The following is a 19,314-nucleotide window of genomic DNA, read 5'->3' as shown; positions in this document are numbered from 1 at the left end:
CATGTTCTTCCCATTGTCGGTCACCATGGATCTGATTTTGAGTTGTCGTGGAGAAAGCCAGGATTCAATTTCTTGATGAAGGACAGGGAGCAGTTCCTCCCCTGTGTGACTCCATTCGCCCAGGCAAGCAAGGTGCAGAACAGCTTGACACCGCCGTGCCCTGCACATGTGGTATGCTGGAGGGGCACTGTGAATTGTCCCTTTAGTGGAGGCTGAGGACAGGGTGGAGGATGAGAAAGCAGAGGCCCACATTGTCTCAGGACCAACGGCGTAATAATGTGGAGGCGGAAGTGGCATCACCTGGCCAAGTTGATGGTGTGGCTATGCAGGAACCACATTCACCCAGTGGGCCATAAAGGACATATACTGTCCCTGACTGTAGTTACAGCTTCACACGTCGGCGCTACCGTGCACTTTGGCAGACACCTATAGGCTAAAGGACTGGCCAACCTTCTGTTCTACATATGTGTGCAGTGCTGGTACTGCTTTTTGGCAAATAAATGACGGCTTGGGACTCTCCACCTCGGCTCGGCACAAGCCATCAGTTCTCTGAAAGGTGCAGAGTCCACCAATAGGAAAGGGAGAGACTGCAGCATTAGCAATTTGGCCAGGAGTGCATTGAGCTTCTGTGCCGTTGAATAAGTGCACGCATACTGTTGTCTCTTGGCAATCGCTTTGGTGATTGATTGCTGACGGAATGACTGACGAGGAGTAGGTGGAGGAGCAGGAGCATCAGGACCAGCAGATGATGGGAAGGACAGACAGCTCCCTTCGGCTGAGGTGGTGGAGCCTTGACTGCCTGAAATCTGGTGCGTGCCACTGGGTGATGCAGGCCACTTTATGGTGACTCTGCATATATTGATGCAGAGCCGTGGTGCAACATTGGCACCCTGGCCACGCTTCACCTTCTGCCCACAGATTCTACATATGGCCATGTTCACCTCCTACGGCAGCTTAACAAAAAACTGCCACACAGCCGAGTAGGTGATTTTACCCCCAACACTACGCACTGACTGACTGCTACTGCCGGTGCCTCTGTGAACCTGTGCACCACTACTTTCCACGAAGGTAGGCTCCTCACGGGCAAGCTGCCACCCTCTTCTCCCGATGATGATGAAGCCCCTAATTCACCCAGCTTCCAAGTGCGATCAGCTACATCATCATCATCTAGTACTGTCTGCACGTCACTGATGTCCTCCTCAACGGTCTCTGGGTCAGGAGCCTTACCGCTTGCAACACCAGGTCCCACGCCATTCTCCTCATCACTACTTGCCTGCCTAGTTGAGGAAGCGGCGGATGTCTCCTCCACATCTTGGCTGGCCAGTAGCTGCTGACTGTCCTCTAGTAGCTTGTCCTCGCTGTATAGAGGGGATGAGCCCACAGTATATAATACTTCTCTGGCTGAGGGAACAGAAAAGGACAGAGGCAGGTTGAGGACAGGTGAGGGCACAGGGCCTGCTCCCAGTCCATGCCAACTAATGGTTGTGTCTGATGTACCCACCGACTCTTGGTTGGGGGTGTCTGATGTCTCTTGGGACAAAGTGGATGACCGAGTCAACCATTCAAGAACCGCTGGGTTGCTGGTCAAGACACGACCGCTAGATGACACTAGGAGCTCAGGCCTCTCGTTGCGACTCCTGCTGCCACACCTCCTAACTCTGCTGTGACCTGTGCCTGCACCAGAAACATTTAGGCCTCTGCCACTCCCCTGTGTAGGGCCTGGAATTTCTCTGTCTGACATACTGGTAGATCAAATGAATAGATAGGAAATTAAAACACTCCAAAAAAGTCTGTGCCACTAATACACGACAGAAAGGGCTTTAGAACATATAACTGCACCGCTGAACGGCAAATAGGCCCTTATTTTTTTCCACTTATACACAACACAAAAGGCTTTGGAACATATAACTGCACCGCTGAACAGCAAATATATATTTCTTTTTTCCACTTATACACTCCACAAAAGGGCTTTAGAACATATAACTATACCACTGAACAGCAAACATATTTTTCTTTTTTCCACTTATACACGACAAAAAGGAATTTAGAACATATAACTGCACAGCTCAACGGCAAATATATATATTTTTTCCACTTATACACAACACAAAAGGCTTTAGAACATATAACTGCACTGCTGAACGGCAAATAGGCCCTTATTTTATTCCACTTATACACGATACAAAAGGCTTTAGAACATATAACTGCATAGCTGAACGACAAATAGGCCCTTATTTTTTTCCACTTATATACTCCACTGAGTTTGTAACAGGAGTATTGAACATTTACCATTCTGTGGACATATTGACTATCACTATTTTAACCTTCTGATTACCCCACATTTTTCTTGTGTAAATATATCATAGGCATATTACCATAACTTGAGATATATTGCATCACCAGTTAATCCAACACAGAAAGTACTGATCAATGAGATAAAATACAGTAACAGTAGTGTGGGGATACCAATATATTGATAGTGGGGTGACAATAAACATAAATCATCTACCACATAAATGGATGATCCCTTATCCCAGGAAAAAATTTCCCTATGCAACTCAATGTAAACAGCAAAATTCACTGTGTGAAAAACTGGGTATAGCAGGGTATATGTGGTGGCATGGCCCCATTTGACCAGCCCACCAGCTCCATCACATGACATGTATAAAAAAAAATGCACATAGAATACCACGCACAGAGACAATATACTATGTAGCCACTCTGAGATATATGAGAAATGTGCACCTCCGCAAACTGAATGTTGGTATTATGGAATTAACCCAAACCCGCCTCGTAATATCACATGATCGCTCACATGAGATTAACAAAAAATTAGCCAGAAGTCACATGGAGACGTCACATGACTAAGTATGTGACACCATTCGATCAGCTCACCAACTCCGTCACATGATTTATATGAAAAACTGCACATAAAATAACACGCATAAAAACAATATGCTATGTAGGATCAAATGTTCATGAACCGCAAGTTCGTGGCGGGCGGCGGGCCCCATTCACTTTAATGGCAGGCGAACCTGAAAAACCTTCAGGTCATATTTGCAGCCAGCAAACACTTACTAGAACTACACTTCCACAAAAATGACAGTGATATACCAGAGGGGAATCATTGGCCAAAATTCCCACAAAAAATATGTATTTTAATCAGGGGCCATTTTTATGCGTCTTAAAGGGAAACTCTCAAAAATGTGCCCTGCTGGAGCCTAGAAATTTTTTATTTACTATCGGTTTGATGTATACAAATATGCAGGAAAAAGCGTCACTCACCAAATCTTCACAAATCGTAGCTTTATTGCAGGTTAAAAAACAGCGGATGCATGTCACAATTGCAGCAATGTCAGGCAACAGCCGTTTCGCGCTGAGATCCCGCTTTGTCAAATCGCGATCTTAGCGTGAGAAACGGCTGTTTCCTGCAATTGTGATCCGCATCCACTGTGTTTTAACCTGTAATAAAGCTACGATTTGTGAAGATTCGGTGAGTGCCGCTTTTTCCTTCTACTTATTTATGCGAGTAAAAGTTATGTACCTTCCCTGCCCGTGTTTGCTAGACCACGTGTCTGTGGTCAGATGTATCTTTGCACCGACACTGTGTGCCAGAGATACATTCACTTGCCGCTGAACGTGGCCATATACAGTAGCTCTGGGATGCCCTTCTGGGAGAAATATTTCCTTCCGGGGACCTTCCATTGCGGTGTTTCTATGGCCACAAATTTTCTAAGTCCTCCGAGTCCACCAGTTTATATGGCAGTAGTTGGCAGGCTAGCAGTTCTGACAAGCCAGCGGTCAGCCGTTGGGCAAGAAGGTTATCCGGCGTCATCATCTTTTTTCGCTCTAACATTTGGGGCAAGGAAGCCTGCCTTGTGCCACATGAACGCGACGACGGCACGGTGGAAGGTGGAGGACAACTGGGAGGAGAGAGGAGAAGGAGAAGAGGCAGGACGGGGAGCACCCGGAGTGTGGCTTTGTGGGTTCTGATGGTGTTGCTCCCACTGGGCTAGGTAATGGGAGGCCAGGTGCCTTCTTAAAGCGGTCATCCCTAGGTGAGTGTTGGGCTTACCGCGACTTATGTGTTGACAGCACAGGGTGAAGATGGCAACACTATTGTCAGCAGCGGACACGTTAACAAAAAGCCCACACTGTGGAGCCATGTGCGTCCTGAGAGCGCCAGATTTGACCGTGTATGGCTCGTTCCAGATACATTAGCAGTCTGCTTTTTGCCTCCTGTGCACTGTAAGTTCTGCCTGCTTCTCCTCCTTCTTCTCCCTAGCTGCTGCTCCGTCTTTCCCTCTGAACTCCCCTCCTCTTCCTCTCTTGTGGGCACCCACGTGACGTCCATTGACATGTCATCATCGTCACATTCACCACCACTGACATTAGAGATCTCGGAGTAGGCAGCAACAGCGGGGAAATAATTAAAGACACCTCATCCACTTGTTTGCGCAGTGATGTCACCAAAGGTCCTTTTCCTCCCAGGTCCTCAAAGAAGAAGAAAGAAGACGAGACGGGCTGCGCAAACAAGTGGATGAGGTGACTTTAATTTTTTATTTTTTATTTTTTAAACCCTCCATCCCTAATTTACTATACCATGTTATAAGGGAAAATAATAAAGATCGGGTCCCCCATCCCGATCGTCACCTAGCAACCATGCGTGAAAATCGCAGTGCATCCGCACTTCCTTGAGGAGGAGACTGAGTCTTTCTCCGTGGGGGTCTCCTTCTCCCTGGCTGTAGCACTGTCCAATCGCAGCAGAGAGCGTCACAGCCAGGGAGAAAAAAAAACTCACCTTCTCCCTGGCTGTGACGCTTTCTGCTGCGATTGGACAGCGCTACAGCCAGCGAGAAGGAGACGTTGATGGAGAAAGACTGCGTCTCCTCCTCATTGCTCTGATGCTAAAATTAGCATACCAGGCAGGAGAATACAACAGGGGCCACAGTGGGCGAACGGAGCGGCACCCAGAAAAAAATAGTAAGAGTAGTTAGATCCCTGCACTATGCCCTACGTATCCTGATACTTAGTTTATAATGTTTGGACCCATGAAAGGTCCTCTTTAACAAAGGGTAAAAAAAAAAAAAGCACCCACAATTTGTTATGCATTTTTGCCTGAACATGGCAACACCCCAAATGTGCTCATAAATACTGATGAGTAGCAGGGGCAATATTCAAATTTGCGATATTTAGTGAATATTTGGGCAGCTATTCATCATATATTCGCAAATTCGAGAATTCTCGAATATTTTCTTGATTGCGAAAATCGGCAATGTAATATGCGCATATTGCGCATGCAATACAGGCGTGGGTAGGCGTCGCTACATTTTTCAAGCTGCTAGAAGTTTCCTAAGGCTACTTTCACACTAGCGTTCGGAGCGGATCCGTCTGATGTTTCATCAGACGGATCCGCTCCGATAATGCAGGCGTTCGCATCCGTTCAGAACGGATGCGTCTGCATTAAAACTTAGAAAATTTTCTAAGTGTGAAAGTTGTCTGAGCGGATCCGTTCAGACTTTACATTGAAAGTCAATAGGGAACGGATCCGCTTGAAGATTGAGCCATATGGTGTCATCTTCAAGCGGATCCGTCCCCATTGACTTACATTGTAAGTGTGGACGGATCCGCTCGCCTCCGCACGGCCAGGCGGACACCCGAACGCTGAAAGCAGCGTTCAGGTGTCCGCTCACTGAGCGGAGCGGAGGCTGAACGCTGGCAGGCGGATGCATTCTCAGTGGATCCGCCTCCACTGAGAATGCATTGGGGCCAGACGGATGCGTTCGGGGCCGCTCGTGAGCCCCTTCAAACGGAGCGCACGAGCGGACACCCGAACGCTAGTGTGAAAGTAGCCTAAGACTGGAGAAAATGGTTGGCACAGCAAAACATAACAATAGCTTTATATGCAGATATCAAGCTCCAATATATTTGCGATTGCGCAAATCGGTGTTGTTGTGAAATTGTGACATCACAGCACTATATCTGTAGCATGTGTGTATGGACACCAGAACCTATCACACTACCTAACACCCTGCACTGCAACAGCTACACTATTTCAGGATATAACCTACACTGACTATCTCCCACTAACTATCTGTATTATATACAGTATATGAGCAGTGCCGTTTCTAGGGGCGGGCGGGACGGGCGGCCGCCCGGGGCGCTGTCAGAAGGGGAGCGCCAGCAGGTGCGCCCTCTTGTCGTTTCTCTGCCGTGCGCCCTGCCTCCCTCCCTCTGACATCTCGCCTGCCCTGCGCCCGAGTGCCGGCCCGAGTCCTCTCACTCTTCAGACAGTGCGGGTGGCACTTACTGACGTCACGCGCCTGCTCCTCCCACTAGGCGGCGCAGGCGCGTGACGTACAGTGAGTGAGTGAGCGCCCCACTGCCTGCCTGTTACCGCCCGCCCTGAGCCCCTGAGCAGTGCTGATGCCTGCTGTGAGGTGAGTAATGGTCTGGGGGGGGGGGGCATTAATTACAATGGGGGGGGGCATTAATTACAATGGGGGGGGCATTAATTACAATGGGGGGGCCACTGTGGGAGACATGAAAATGGGGGCCACTGTCACTGTGGGGGGACATTAAGTTTAATAAGGATCACTATGGACATTATTTAGAATGGAGGCTGCTGTGGGTGTCATTACTCATTATAACTGTACAATGTCTGATAGGCCTAGTCCTGAGCTGAGTTATATCACCCTGCCCATGCCCTGTATAATAATGTACCCATCCCTGATACCCCTTAGTTATATTACCCCGCTGGAGTAATATAACTAAGGGGTATCAGGGTACATTATTATACAGGGCAGGGTAATATAACTCAGGACTAGGCCTATCAGACATTATACAGTTATAATGACACCCACAGCAGCCTCCATTCTAAATAATGTCCATAGTGATCCTTATTAAAAATAATGTCCCCCCACAGGCAGGCAGTGCGGGCGGCAGCGCTCACTCACTGTACGTCACGCGCCGCGTGACGTACAGTAGTGAGGTGAGCACCGCCGCCCGCACTGCCTGCCTGTTACCGCCCGCCCGGAGCAGTGCTGAGAAAGAAGCCTGCTGTGAGTGAGAGCCTGAGTCTGTGGGACAGTGGGTCACTGGGTGCGTCACTGTGACCGTCCGTGCAATGTGGTTACACATTTTTTACAATGGGGAGACACTTATTTCATTGAGCGGTTTTGAGGAGGGGGGGGAGTTTTTTTGACACTCGCCCTGAGAGAAATTTTACCTAGAAACTGCACTGTATATGAGCTAGCTAGCTAATCTAATGTAATTAAGCAGTAAAGCACAGAACACAGCAATGACACTGCTGTCTCTCTGAGAACTCCATAAAACTACAGAAAATGGCTGCTGGGGAGGTTCTTATACAGTTGCAATAAAAAGTATGTGAACCCTTTGTGAGTGAACCCTGCACTGTGAATGTTTACATGGTGTGTTCAATAAAAACATGGTAACATTTAATTCTTTGTGTGTTATTAGTTTAAGCAGACTGTGATTGTCTATTGTTGTGACTTAGATGAAGATCAGATCACATTTTATGACCAATTTGTGCAGAAATCCATATCAATCCAAAGGGTTCACATACTTTTTCTTGCAACTGTATAGTAAGGGTTAGGCAACTTTCCTATTGGTTGCTAGGGATGTTGCTAAGCTCAGACAAAGACATTGCAGCCTTCTCATTGGCCCACAAGCAAGAAGGGAGGATAATGATCAAATTTTTTTTGAATATTCGTAAATACGAATATATAGCACTATATCCTAAATAATTAGCAAATTCTCAAAGTGGCGATATTCACGATTAAAATTTGCGATTCGAATATTTACGCTTAACACTAGTCATAAACTGTGGTATTGGCAAACAGCAAGATGTTGGAAAGGGGTTAAATATTGCTAATAATTATCTTGAGAATATAATAAAAGAATCATATGAATGACCTCCAAAAAATTCACCACACAACAGTCTAAAGGATAAACCTAAAATTATATTTATTAAAACATATTAAAATCACGGAAATTCAAAATAAACCCATACCCACACAGATACAGGAGACCATATTAAAGCCCTTCTCAAATAAGGAAATTATAGGCTATAATCACACAGAGTAACCAAACACAAACTAGCAGAAGGACCCAGCTTCGCACGGGTATATTTAATCTATTTCACGTAATGTTTGTGTGTGTCGTTAAAATATATCAACAGTATCCCCATAACAGTGAACTCCACAACCCCCACCCATTAACACTGACCCCCCCACAGTGCCCAGCCTTCTTAAAATGGGACCTCCACAGCAGCCCATCCCCTTAACTTTGACCTTCACAGCAGCCTGCCCCTTTAACAGTGAGTTTCACAGCACCCCACTCCCTTCACATGACGTCCTCAGGGGCCCGCCCCCTTAACAGTGACCTCCATGGTGCCCGCCCCTTTAACAGTGACCTCCACAGCAGCTGGCTTTTCAAAAGTGGCCCTTGCCCCCTTAAAAGTGAATTCCACAGTGCCCGCCCCTTTAACAGTGACCTCCACAGCGGCCTGCCTTTTGAATAGTGGTTCCTGCCAAATTAACAGTGTCCTCCACTGTGCCCTATGCCTTTAATAGTGGCCCCTGCCCCTTTAACAGTGACCTCCACAGTGCCTGCCCCTTTAACAGTGACCTCCACAGTGCCCACCCCTTTAACAGTGACCTCTACAGTGCCTGCCCCTTTAACAGTGACCTCCACAGTGCCTGCCCCTTTAACAGTGACCTCCACAGTGCCCACCCCTTTAACAGTGACCTCCACAGTGAAGGCACCTTTAACAGTGACCTCCCCAGTGCCTGCCCCTTTAAAGGGAATCTGTCACCAGCACCGCCTGCATCCAGGAATCTCCTTCTTGCTCACAAAGTTACAGTGCCGTAATCTCGCAATGCGCGAGCTAGAGCATGCACAGTGCCGGCAAAGTGTTTGTTCCCTTTGCTGGCATCAGCCTCAGTGAACGAACTGCGCTAGCTCGCACATCGCGAGATTACGGCATTGTAACTTTGTGAGCAAGGAGGAGATTCTTGGATGCAGGCGGTGCTGGGCTCCTTAACAGGGGGTGTGGCTGTGCTCCTTAACCGTAAGTAACCACGCCTTGGGCACCTTACTTGGCTAATTTACATATCTATAACATCTTTTTTTAAACTAAATAAATCCACACAGAGCTATGGGACAGGTATATTGCAGACATGCTAGCGGAGATCTATCCGTGCATGTCCGCAGCTCTATAGGGTAAAACTAGGTGACAGATTCCCTTTAACAGTGACCTCCACAGTGGCCTGCCCCTTAACAGTGACCTCCACAGTGAATGCCCTTTAACAATGACCTCCACAGTGAACGCCCTTTTTCAATGACCTCCACAGTGCCCGCCCCTTTTAGGGCTAGGGCTACATGACCACATGTGTAGCGCAACATTTTGTCGTACCAATGTCGAGCAACAATTTTTATAATGATAGGCTATGGTGTCGCACTGCGACATGCTGCAACTGAGACACAACAGCCACAAAAAATCCATCCAAGGTGGATGCATGTAGCAGTGTAGGTGTGCCCTATGTGTCGTGCAGCCCTAGCCTAAAGCTGACCTACAGCAGTGAAGAAAAATGGCTGGGTTGTTATGGAAACCTGGAGTAAAATTGTGTATATGTGGAGACTAAAGACCTGCGCACTTCTATTGGCTGATATGGGACATGTGACCGTGTGTATGGCAGTTGGGATATGAAGAGAAAGACTTGCAGGCTTCTATTGGCTAATGCAGGTCATTTTTTGGGAATATCTCAGGAACAGTACATCCTAGAGAGCTAGAGAGCTGAGACACCACAAGATTTCTTTCCAGGTAGTAAGGGATGTGTATACCAAGTTTCGTTGAAATCGATGCTTGCGTTTTTGAGTGATCGCGTAACATACACACATATTATACAGTATAATATATAGATGTACACATAAGCCAAACAATGTTCAATAGAATACCAACCACAGTGGCTCCTCAGACCCCAATGTCATTTCACAGTCGCTTATTCCTCTGGATAGGTCATCAGTATTTGATCAACACCCAGGACCCCCACTGTTCAGCTGTTTGAGGAGGCCAGTGCGCTCCTTGTACATTGCCACACTGTTGATCAGGTCTCAGTCAGGAGAGTTTCATCGCAAACAAGTATCTTTCCCTTGTAGGCTAAATTTACCTTATTTAGATGTAATGAAGTATGCCCTGTTAAAGGGGATTTCTGACTTTTTTATACTGATGACCTATCTGAAAGATTTGATAGATGGGGTCCCAACACCTGGGACTCCCGCCGATCAGCTGTTTGAGGAGGTCAGGTGTCTGGGTCTTGGCCTCCACTGATCAAATACTGATGACTTATCCTAAGGATAGGTCATCAGTATAAAAAATTCTGAAAATCCCTTTATCTGTATAAAATTATTATATGTAAATCTGTATGGTTCTGTCTACAGGAGTGTAATGAGTATTTAGTTCTATTTCTGCCCCTCGGGAACAGAATTTCCATTGAGATCCAGAGAACATCATTTCATACACAATATAGTTAATTTATTAGTTGTACAAGTCAATAATATATCAAAGCTTAGAAATCGATTTTTCTCATCTGCATTTTAGGAAGGGGTTCAAACTGCACTCACTCTTCAGAATGCTCAGCAACAGCATCTCATAGATGACTCAGTAGAGCATCACTTCTACATTGCAGAGCAAAGAGCCCTCCACTAAGCACTGTTATCTGCTCTGCATGGCTGATCCAATCCATGTACAGGGCTTCATCTCTCCTACCAATCACCATCCCTCAAATCTTACACCAGGCTGTACCAGTTGCTCTGTTATGACATAGAAGATTGCTTCTTCTGACCCTTTAGAGCGTTACTCCCTGATGTCCCACTCATCTCTCGCCAGCAAAGACTAGACAGGTGCTGTTTTCTGTATGTACAATGTTCTAATGACCTACAAAGTATACTGGGTGGGCTCCAGTATTTATAGGGGCAGGTTCATCATAAATCATTGGGCTTTGTAGAAGAGGACCCTGGAGTGGCCTGATAAAGAAGAAATGATGGCGTAGACTGAGCACCATCCCCCTCTTTTATCTATCTATCTATCTAAAAAGAAAAAGTCCAAGGCAGCACTAACCGTTACTTAAGTCTGGAGTGCCAGCACGGGTGAATGAAGGACTTAATTTTCTAAGTCTTTTATTCACCCATGCTCGTAGGACTTCATTTTCTATCATCACATTGGAAGTGCTGCAGTTTTTCACCCATATAGATTCATTGTTTGAAGGAAGCTCATCCCTGTTCACACAGCACAAAGTGCTCCAGACGAACAATGCTATTTGGTGCTGCAAAAACAATGACATCACTGATAAAAGATTGTTTGCATTTTTTTCGAGTGATAATTATAGAGAACGAGCTTTCTTACAAACCTCATTCTCAATAATCTGCCCGTATAAATGAACCCTAAGGACTGAATTTTGATACATGCATACTTTAAGGCATTATTCATTTTTAAGACGTTTTGTGTGATCTACAGAATTAAGATTTATGATAACTACTTTTTAGGTATTTGATCTTTTTTATAGTGTTTGCAGTGCGTCAGAAAGCAACCCTTACATATAATCAGTCACTCTGCATATTACTCTATAACATCAGTGTAAAACATATGTACAGTCGTGGCTAAAAGTTTTGAGAATGACACAAATATTAGTTTTCACAAAGTTTGCTGCTAAACTGCTTTTAGATCTTTTTTTCAGTTGTTTCTGTGATGTAGTGAAATATAATTACACGCACTTCATACGTTTCAAAGGCTTTTATCGACAATTACATGACATTTATGCAAAGAGTCAGTATTTGCAGTGATGGCCCTTCTTTTTCAGGACCTCTGCAATTCGACTGGGCATGCTCTCAATCAACTTCTGGGCCAATTCCTGACTGATAGCAACCCATTCTTTCATAATCACTTCTTGGAGTTTGTCAGAATTAGTGGGTTTTTGTTTGTCCACCCGCCTCTTGAGGATTGACCACAAGTTCTCAATGGGATTAAGATCTGGGGAGTTTCCAGGCCATCGACCCAAAATGTTAACGTTTTGGTCCCCGAGCCACTTAGTTATCACTTTTGCCTTATGGCACGGTGCGCCATCGTGCTGGAAAATGCATTGTTCTTCACCAAACTGTTGTTGGATTGTTGGAAGAAGTTGCTGTTGGGGGGTGTTTTGGTACCATTCTTTATTCACGGCTGTGTTTTTGGGCAAAATTGTGAGTGAGCCCACTCCCTTGGATGAGAAGCAACCCCACACATGAATGGTCTCAGGATGCTTTACTGTTGGCATGACACAGGACTGATGGTAGCGCTCACCTTTTCTTCTCCGGACAAGCCTTTTTCCAGATGCCCCAAACAATCGGAAAGAGGCTTCATCGGAGAATATGACTTTGCCCCAGTCCTCAGCAGTCCATTCACCATACTTTCTGCAGAAGATCAATCTGTCCCTGATGTTTTTTTTGGAGAGAAGTGGCTTCTTTGCTGCCCTTCTTGACACCAGGCCATCTTCCAAAAGTCTTCGCCTCACTGTGCGTGCAGATGCGCTCACACCTGCCTGCTGCCATTCCTGAGCAAGCTCTGCACTGGTGGCACTCCGATCCCGCAGCTGAATCCTCTTTAGGAGACGATCCTGGCGCTTGCTGGACTTTCTTGGATGCCCTGAAGCCTTCTTAACAAGAATTGAACCTCTTTTCTTGAAGTTCTTGATGATCCTATAAATTGTTGATTGAGGTGCAATCTTAGTAGCCACAATATCCTTGCCTGTGAAGCCATTTTTATGCAACGCAATGATGGCTGCACGCGTTTCTTTGCAGGTCACCATGGTTAACAATGGAAGAACAATGATTTCAAGCATCACCCTCCTTTTAACATGTCAAGTCTGCCATTTTAACCCAATCAGCCTGACATAATGATCTCCAGCCTTGTGCTCGTCAACATTCTCACCTGAGTTAACAAGACGATTACTGAAATGATCTCAGCAGGTCCTTTAATGACAGCAATGAAATGCAGTGGAAATTTTTTTTGGGGATTAAGTTAATTTTCATGGCAAAGAAGGACTATGAAATTCATCTGATCACTCTTCATAACATTCTGGAGTATATGCAAATTGCTATTATAAAAACTTAAGCTGCAACTTTTCCAATTTCCAATATTTATCTAATTCTCAAAACTTTTGGCCACGACTGTACACTGTATATTTCCAGTTTTTTTTTATCCTGCGTTAGGGAACATGTGGAACCAACAGAATTGTGTGCAGAAAATCCACAGCATTTACAGTTGTTGAGATTTCCAAAATCTCATCCACTTTGCAAATAAAACTGAAGCGAAAGCTGACGTGTACTGCGGGTTGTCTACAGCCTGGCCGATCTCATAAACAGTTCTCTCATAACATAATGACTGAATTTACAGTCTTTTATCATTTAAAATTTAGGTGATTTCTTGAATTTTTAATTATATGTACCTTCTCCCTACTATAACTTAGTATGTTAGATGGTGATAGGCCCTCTTTAAGGTATTTTTAAGTGTAACTGTTTTGTTTTTAGTATTGTGTAGAGACAGTGGTGTTGAAAATTTTTGTGATATGCTAACTGAGCATTGCCAAGGAGATTCAGCGTTCTACTGCTGAAGACGGCTAAATGGAAACATACAGAGGCAGGCTTCTTACTACCCCAGTCCCTGGCTCTCTATATGTGTCCTCTCTGTCTGTGTCATTGGATATGTGACTGGCAGCTCTTCCTTCAGCATGTCTGTTTCTGAGCGCAGAAAAGAGAGAGACCTACTGTCAGTGGTATATGCTGGCAGTCCCATTACTGTCTCTTTCCTGTCTTTAGTACAATGCTGAAGGTGGACTTTCCTTAGTAATACCTAGAGAGTCTTGTTACGAAGACTCTGTAAACCCTGTTTTCTAATAAAAATAAACAAATTTCCTTAATAAAATATATTACAAAACATCCTTATTCCTACACAGTATTAGAAATAAACCAATATGACAGTTGCACTTTAAAGGGGACCTACTAGGTCTGCTAAAGTGTCTGTAAATACTTGTATATCCCATAATATAATAATTAGAACCCTTTAAGTACTCAAAGTTCTGAGATATACTCATCTGTTATTATTATTATTATTATTATTATTAATAAGACATAATGTTTTGGGGGGACAACATAGCATAGTACACTACGATATTCTGTCTTGAAAAGGTATGCTGATCTATAGGAGGCCAAACATAGTCAAAAGTATACTCTTTTGGACTATATCTGGATATGCCAAGAAAATGAAAATGCAGAGCACAACAGAAACAAAATGTAGAGTATACAAGTATTCGTAGATCCTGGATCCTATATATCTGTCTTAGGGCTCATGCATACAACTGTTGACTGTTTTGCGGTCCGCAAAATATGTTGGTGCTATATAAATAATACATGAATGGAAAAAAATAGAACAATCCCAAGAAATGCTAAAATATATCTTGTTCAGTTTAATTGCACTACTATCATTTCTAGTTAAGTTGAATTTTGATCCTGTCAGTAGGTAGATTGACTAACCAGAACATCATGTATCTGAATTATATATTTCTTATTAATCAAATATGTTCCTACACTTTACATATTGAAAAAGCTGACAAATGTGATGCTTCACTATCAGATCATTGTGCAGATATTTGAACATAGCACAATATGGTTCCACATACTTTATGTGATATAACATTCAAAGTAGAGGAAAAACAGACCATGCCTGTTATATTTACAAGGAGCCCATTGGAAGAGCACAGAGACCTTTCAAATACTACATAGGTTTGGCAGAGAACAGAAAATACAATTAAAATGGAAAAATGACAGACCAAAAATGCTTTGTAAAGAAATGAAACCACATAATTTACGTCTCAAGCATAAAACAAGAACGATCTTGAAAAAGTCCACTCTATAAAGGAAGAAATAAAAGACTGTCTAATTCTCATCATTCTATAAAAAAAATAAAAAAGTGGCATATATAGGTATTTAAAAAATATTATGACTTATGTTGTCAGTAACTTTAGACTCTTACTTTGAACATTGAAAACATGTTGTAAGGCATTTTCATAACTAAATATTAACCTATTCTATTCAAATTTATCCTGAAATCTCGAAAGAAAAAAATGCAAAAGGATGAGGTTAGGATAAATTCGATTCGCCTAGAAGCCAAATTTCCTCGTGCTTCGTGTCAACGAAACGATTTAACCCTAAATTGTCTAAAAAACAAAATAATTAAAACTTACCGCCTCCATTTGCTCACGACAGGCCGCCAGCCTCCATCTTGCTTAAAGATCTTGGCTGAAATCCTGTGCAGCACTAGAATACCTCATCACGCAGGCTGGCGTGATGACATAATCGAGGTCAGTTAAGGGGACTGTAACCTATGGTCAGTGTTAAAGGGTGGGTGCTGTAGAGGTCACTGTTTAGGGGGCGGGCCCCTGTGGTGGTCACTGTCAAGGGGGTGGGGTGCTGTGGAACTCACTGTAAATGGGGCAGGCTGCTGTAAAGGTCAAAGTTAAGGGGGTGGGCTGCTGTTGTAGAAAGCATGCATATAAGGTTGATGCACACACATGCACACACATCAAAATCCTTTCTGCTCCTTAGTGTCCAGTACATAACATATAACCTACCTCCACACCAGCAATATTATTACAGTGTATTACCATGCCTCTTTTGGAGGGACAGTCCCTCTTTTTGACCCAGGTCCCTCTGTCCCTCTTTGCTCCTTTAATGTCCCTCCTTTTGACTTGGGAAATAAATGTGCATTAATAAATATACTAAATTGCTCACTTAACTATCTATTAAAGGTGCCTCTAATCAATAAGAAGATGCAAGTATTATAAATATCACATGGCAGGAATGTGCTTTTGATTTTGCTATGGAGTCAAGAATCTTCAAGTAACAGATTCTGCCTCGGAATACCTGGAAAGGGATTTGGATAGGGAGCACTTGAAGAGTGGAAGTTTCTGTTTTTACCTTTTGGCATTTTTCATTTACTTCAATGACATGTTTTATTTACTTTATTTACTTCAATTATTTTGTGAACAGTTTGAGAATATGTTATGGCTAAAGATTTTACTTATCATGTACTAAAATTGATGTTACTATATGATTTAAGAACCTGTAGACTCATTAGGGTAGATTTATCAAGATTAGGCTTCAGTGAATCAAGCTTCGGATCATAGATCCGAAGTCGATTAATTCCAACACTTCGTTTTAATGCTGTATGGATATAGCATTAAAATGTATTGCCTCTGTGGAGGCAAAATTGGTTTCACTCTTAGTCGTGCGAGACTTTGGTGAATTAATTCGGTATTCATTTCTAGTGTTGAGCGCGAATATTTGTATTACAAATTTTTATTGCGACTATCGGCACTTTGAGAATTCATGAATATTTAGAATATAGTGCTATATAATCGTAATGATGAATATTCATTTTTTTTTTTTACACAGTATACATCAGGTGATCATCCCTCTCTTCTTCTAGCTTGTGGGCCAATGAGAAGGCTTTGTCAAAGCTTAGCAACATCCCTAGCAAACAATAGAAAAGTTTCCTACCCCTTACTATATAAGAACCTCCCCAGAAGCTATTTTCTAAAGTTTATTGCAGTTATGAAAGAGACAGCAGTGTCATTGCTGTGCTCTGTGCCTTGTTGTACTACATTAGACAGTTGCTGTGCTCTGTGCTTTGTTGTATTACATTAGACAGTTAACTTATATATATAATTCAGATAGTTAGGGGGAGAAACTCAGTGTAGGTTAGATTGATCTATAGTGTAGCTGGTTCTAGTGCAGGATGTTAGGCAGTGTGATAGATTCTGCTGTCCATACATACATGCTACAGACATAGTGCTGTGATGTCACAAGTTGCACATATTGCGAAAAAATATGCGCATCATTAATTGCCGAAAATTTGCAAAAGCAAATATATTGGAGCACTGCCAACCATTTTCTCCAGTCTCAGGAAACTTATACCAGCTTGAAAAATGTAGCATAAGTGACCCACGCCGGTATTCCGCGCGCATTGCACAAATATTACATTGCCGATTTTCGCAAACAAGAATATAATCTCGAATTCTCGAATTCAGGAATATATGATGAATATTCTACAAGATATTCACGAAATATCGCGAATTCGAAAAAAAATCTTATAAAACATGTTTTATATTCAGAATCTGAAGTTGTGTTTGGTACCGGCTGATACCTTGGTACCAAACCTGACTGTAGATTACTAATTGGAAATGTTTTTAAAGATGTAGAAATAAATACCTAATTCATTCACCGAAGTCTCGTGCATTTTCCGTACAGCATTAAAATGAAGTGTTAGAACAAATCAACTTTGAGTTTATGATCTAAAGCTCTATTCGCTTAACACTAATCATGATGAGTGTCACTAACTGGCTTATGATTCAGGATCAGTGACTGCTCAGCCTGCCTATGTCTGGGCTACTGTGTTCTGGTCCAATGGGTCAGGTTATGATCCAGGGACTCGGTACTCTATTTAAATCCCCTGCTGGCAATACACCTTTGCCAGTTATAGGTTTTTCTCCCTTACTGTGCTCCCAGTTCTGTTCTGTGGGTGTTGGATTACTATTTATTTTGACCTTGGCTTGCCTTTGACTGCCATTTGTCTTCTGATTTGGTACTGTATTGTTTGCCCGGTTCTGACCCATTCCCGTATGACCATGTCTTTTTGTTTTCTCGTCTCTTTGAGTGTGTTTGTCTTTCACTTAGCAGAACAGGAAATGTCGACCAGTTGCGGACTTGCCGCTTAGGGCTTGCACTGCAAGTAGGTAGGGAAAGCTGGCTGAGTTCCAGTCAGGGCTCACTGTCTGTGTGCTTCCTGCCTACTGTGCTGACAATAAGAATTGTTATAGTCTATCTTGCTGGAGTCTACATTGCCATAATTAGGCCCAAACTTATCAAATGTTGCACAATGTTTGATACATTTGATACATCTTTAAGTCTAACTCTTTGTCTTGGGATGTTACTCCACTATCTTTTACGCTTTTTGCCTTCTTCTCCTGGTTCTTTTTGGTACCACGCTTTTCTCTGCTCTGTTCTTTGCTTGACACGCACAGCACACAGGGTTCTGCCTTACATAAGACTCTGCCCTTGTCCTGTCCCTTACTATTTTTATTCCCAAAGAAAGAGTTTTGCTTGTGTAATGCCCTGTAGAAAATGTTACGTACAATGATAAAAAGTTTACAATGCTGTTAAAAGTGGGTGTGTACATGTTCTATAAAAGAAACAGGAAGGGTCCTCAGGATATTTTCCTATGGTTGGCCCAAGGAATCCCAGTCTACCACTGCTTTAAAGTGAATCAAAGGAGGTGGTCTGTTCAAGTTTAGAAAAGCATAATGGAAAGACAGCACTTCCTTCTAGCAATTTTCCCTCCAGTGAATATCCATATCAGTTTAGAAATGTATCTATGATTTCACTTCTTGGAGTAAACCCTGTAGTACATTTCTCAAAAAATACTATTCAATTTTGTTTATAATATTTGGAGACAGAACTGATATAATTATTTTACTTGCAAACTGTATTTTTTAAGAAATATCTATGAGTCATAGAAATGCTAGCGGAGTGAATCCACACAATTTTACTTCCTTTTGCTGTTTTAAGAATCCAAGAAAACATGTGTATCCTTCTGCCAGTTCTTTTTTGGGGCATGTGGTTCCACATAACCACACTAATGAAAACCACAGCTCAAAATGAAATAGCTTGCAATGAAAATTCTGGGATTTGTGCATTTCTTGCTTCCTTTTATATTTTGCCATCTTTCTGAGAGTTGATTTCCAAAAACATTAATATAATCATTGAACATTTATGAAGGATTCAGATATCCATGAGAGATTTAAGAGGCACTTAAAATTCTCTTTATACCTCAACTGTTTTACACATGTCCTTTTTTAGTTCAAGTTTTTTTTTATCTTTAGTTCTTTTCTTCTTCCTAGTATTAGGGTGTTTTTAATGCCAATTTCCTGTGCCAGACGGGCATATTACATTGAGAGACATTCAAAATGCGTTTGACTGTTTCTAAAATAAAGGAAGGGGTCGTCATTGCAAGAAAGTGTTGGTTTATCTGTTAGGCCGTAACCAAACAGATCCTTATTGTTGCTTAAACAAACATGTAAGAAAAGTATTATATAACATAATATATTTAGAACTACATGGTTTTGATTTGCTACAGCCCCAAAACAGTCAAAATAACTGTAACCATGTCTCTGGTATAAACTGCAAAGAAAAAGGGGGTCAGTC

Source organism: Bufo bufo, chromosome 2 (assembly GCF_905171765.1).
Source record: "Bufo bufo chromosome 2, aBufBuf1.1, whole genome shotgun sequence".
Taxonomy (NCBI): domain Eukaryota; kingdom Metazoa; phylum Chordata; class Amphibia; order Anura; family Bufonidae; genus Bufo; species Bufo bufo.
This window is presented reverse-complemented; position numbering follows the sequence as displayed.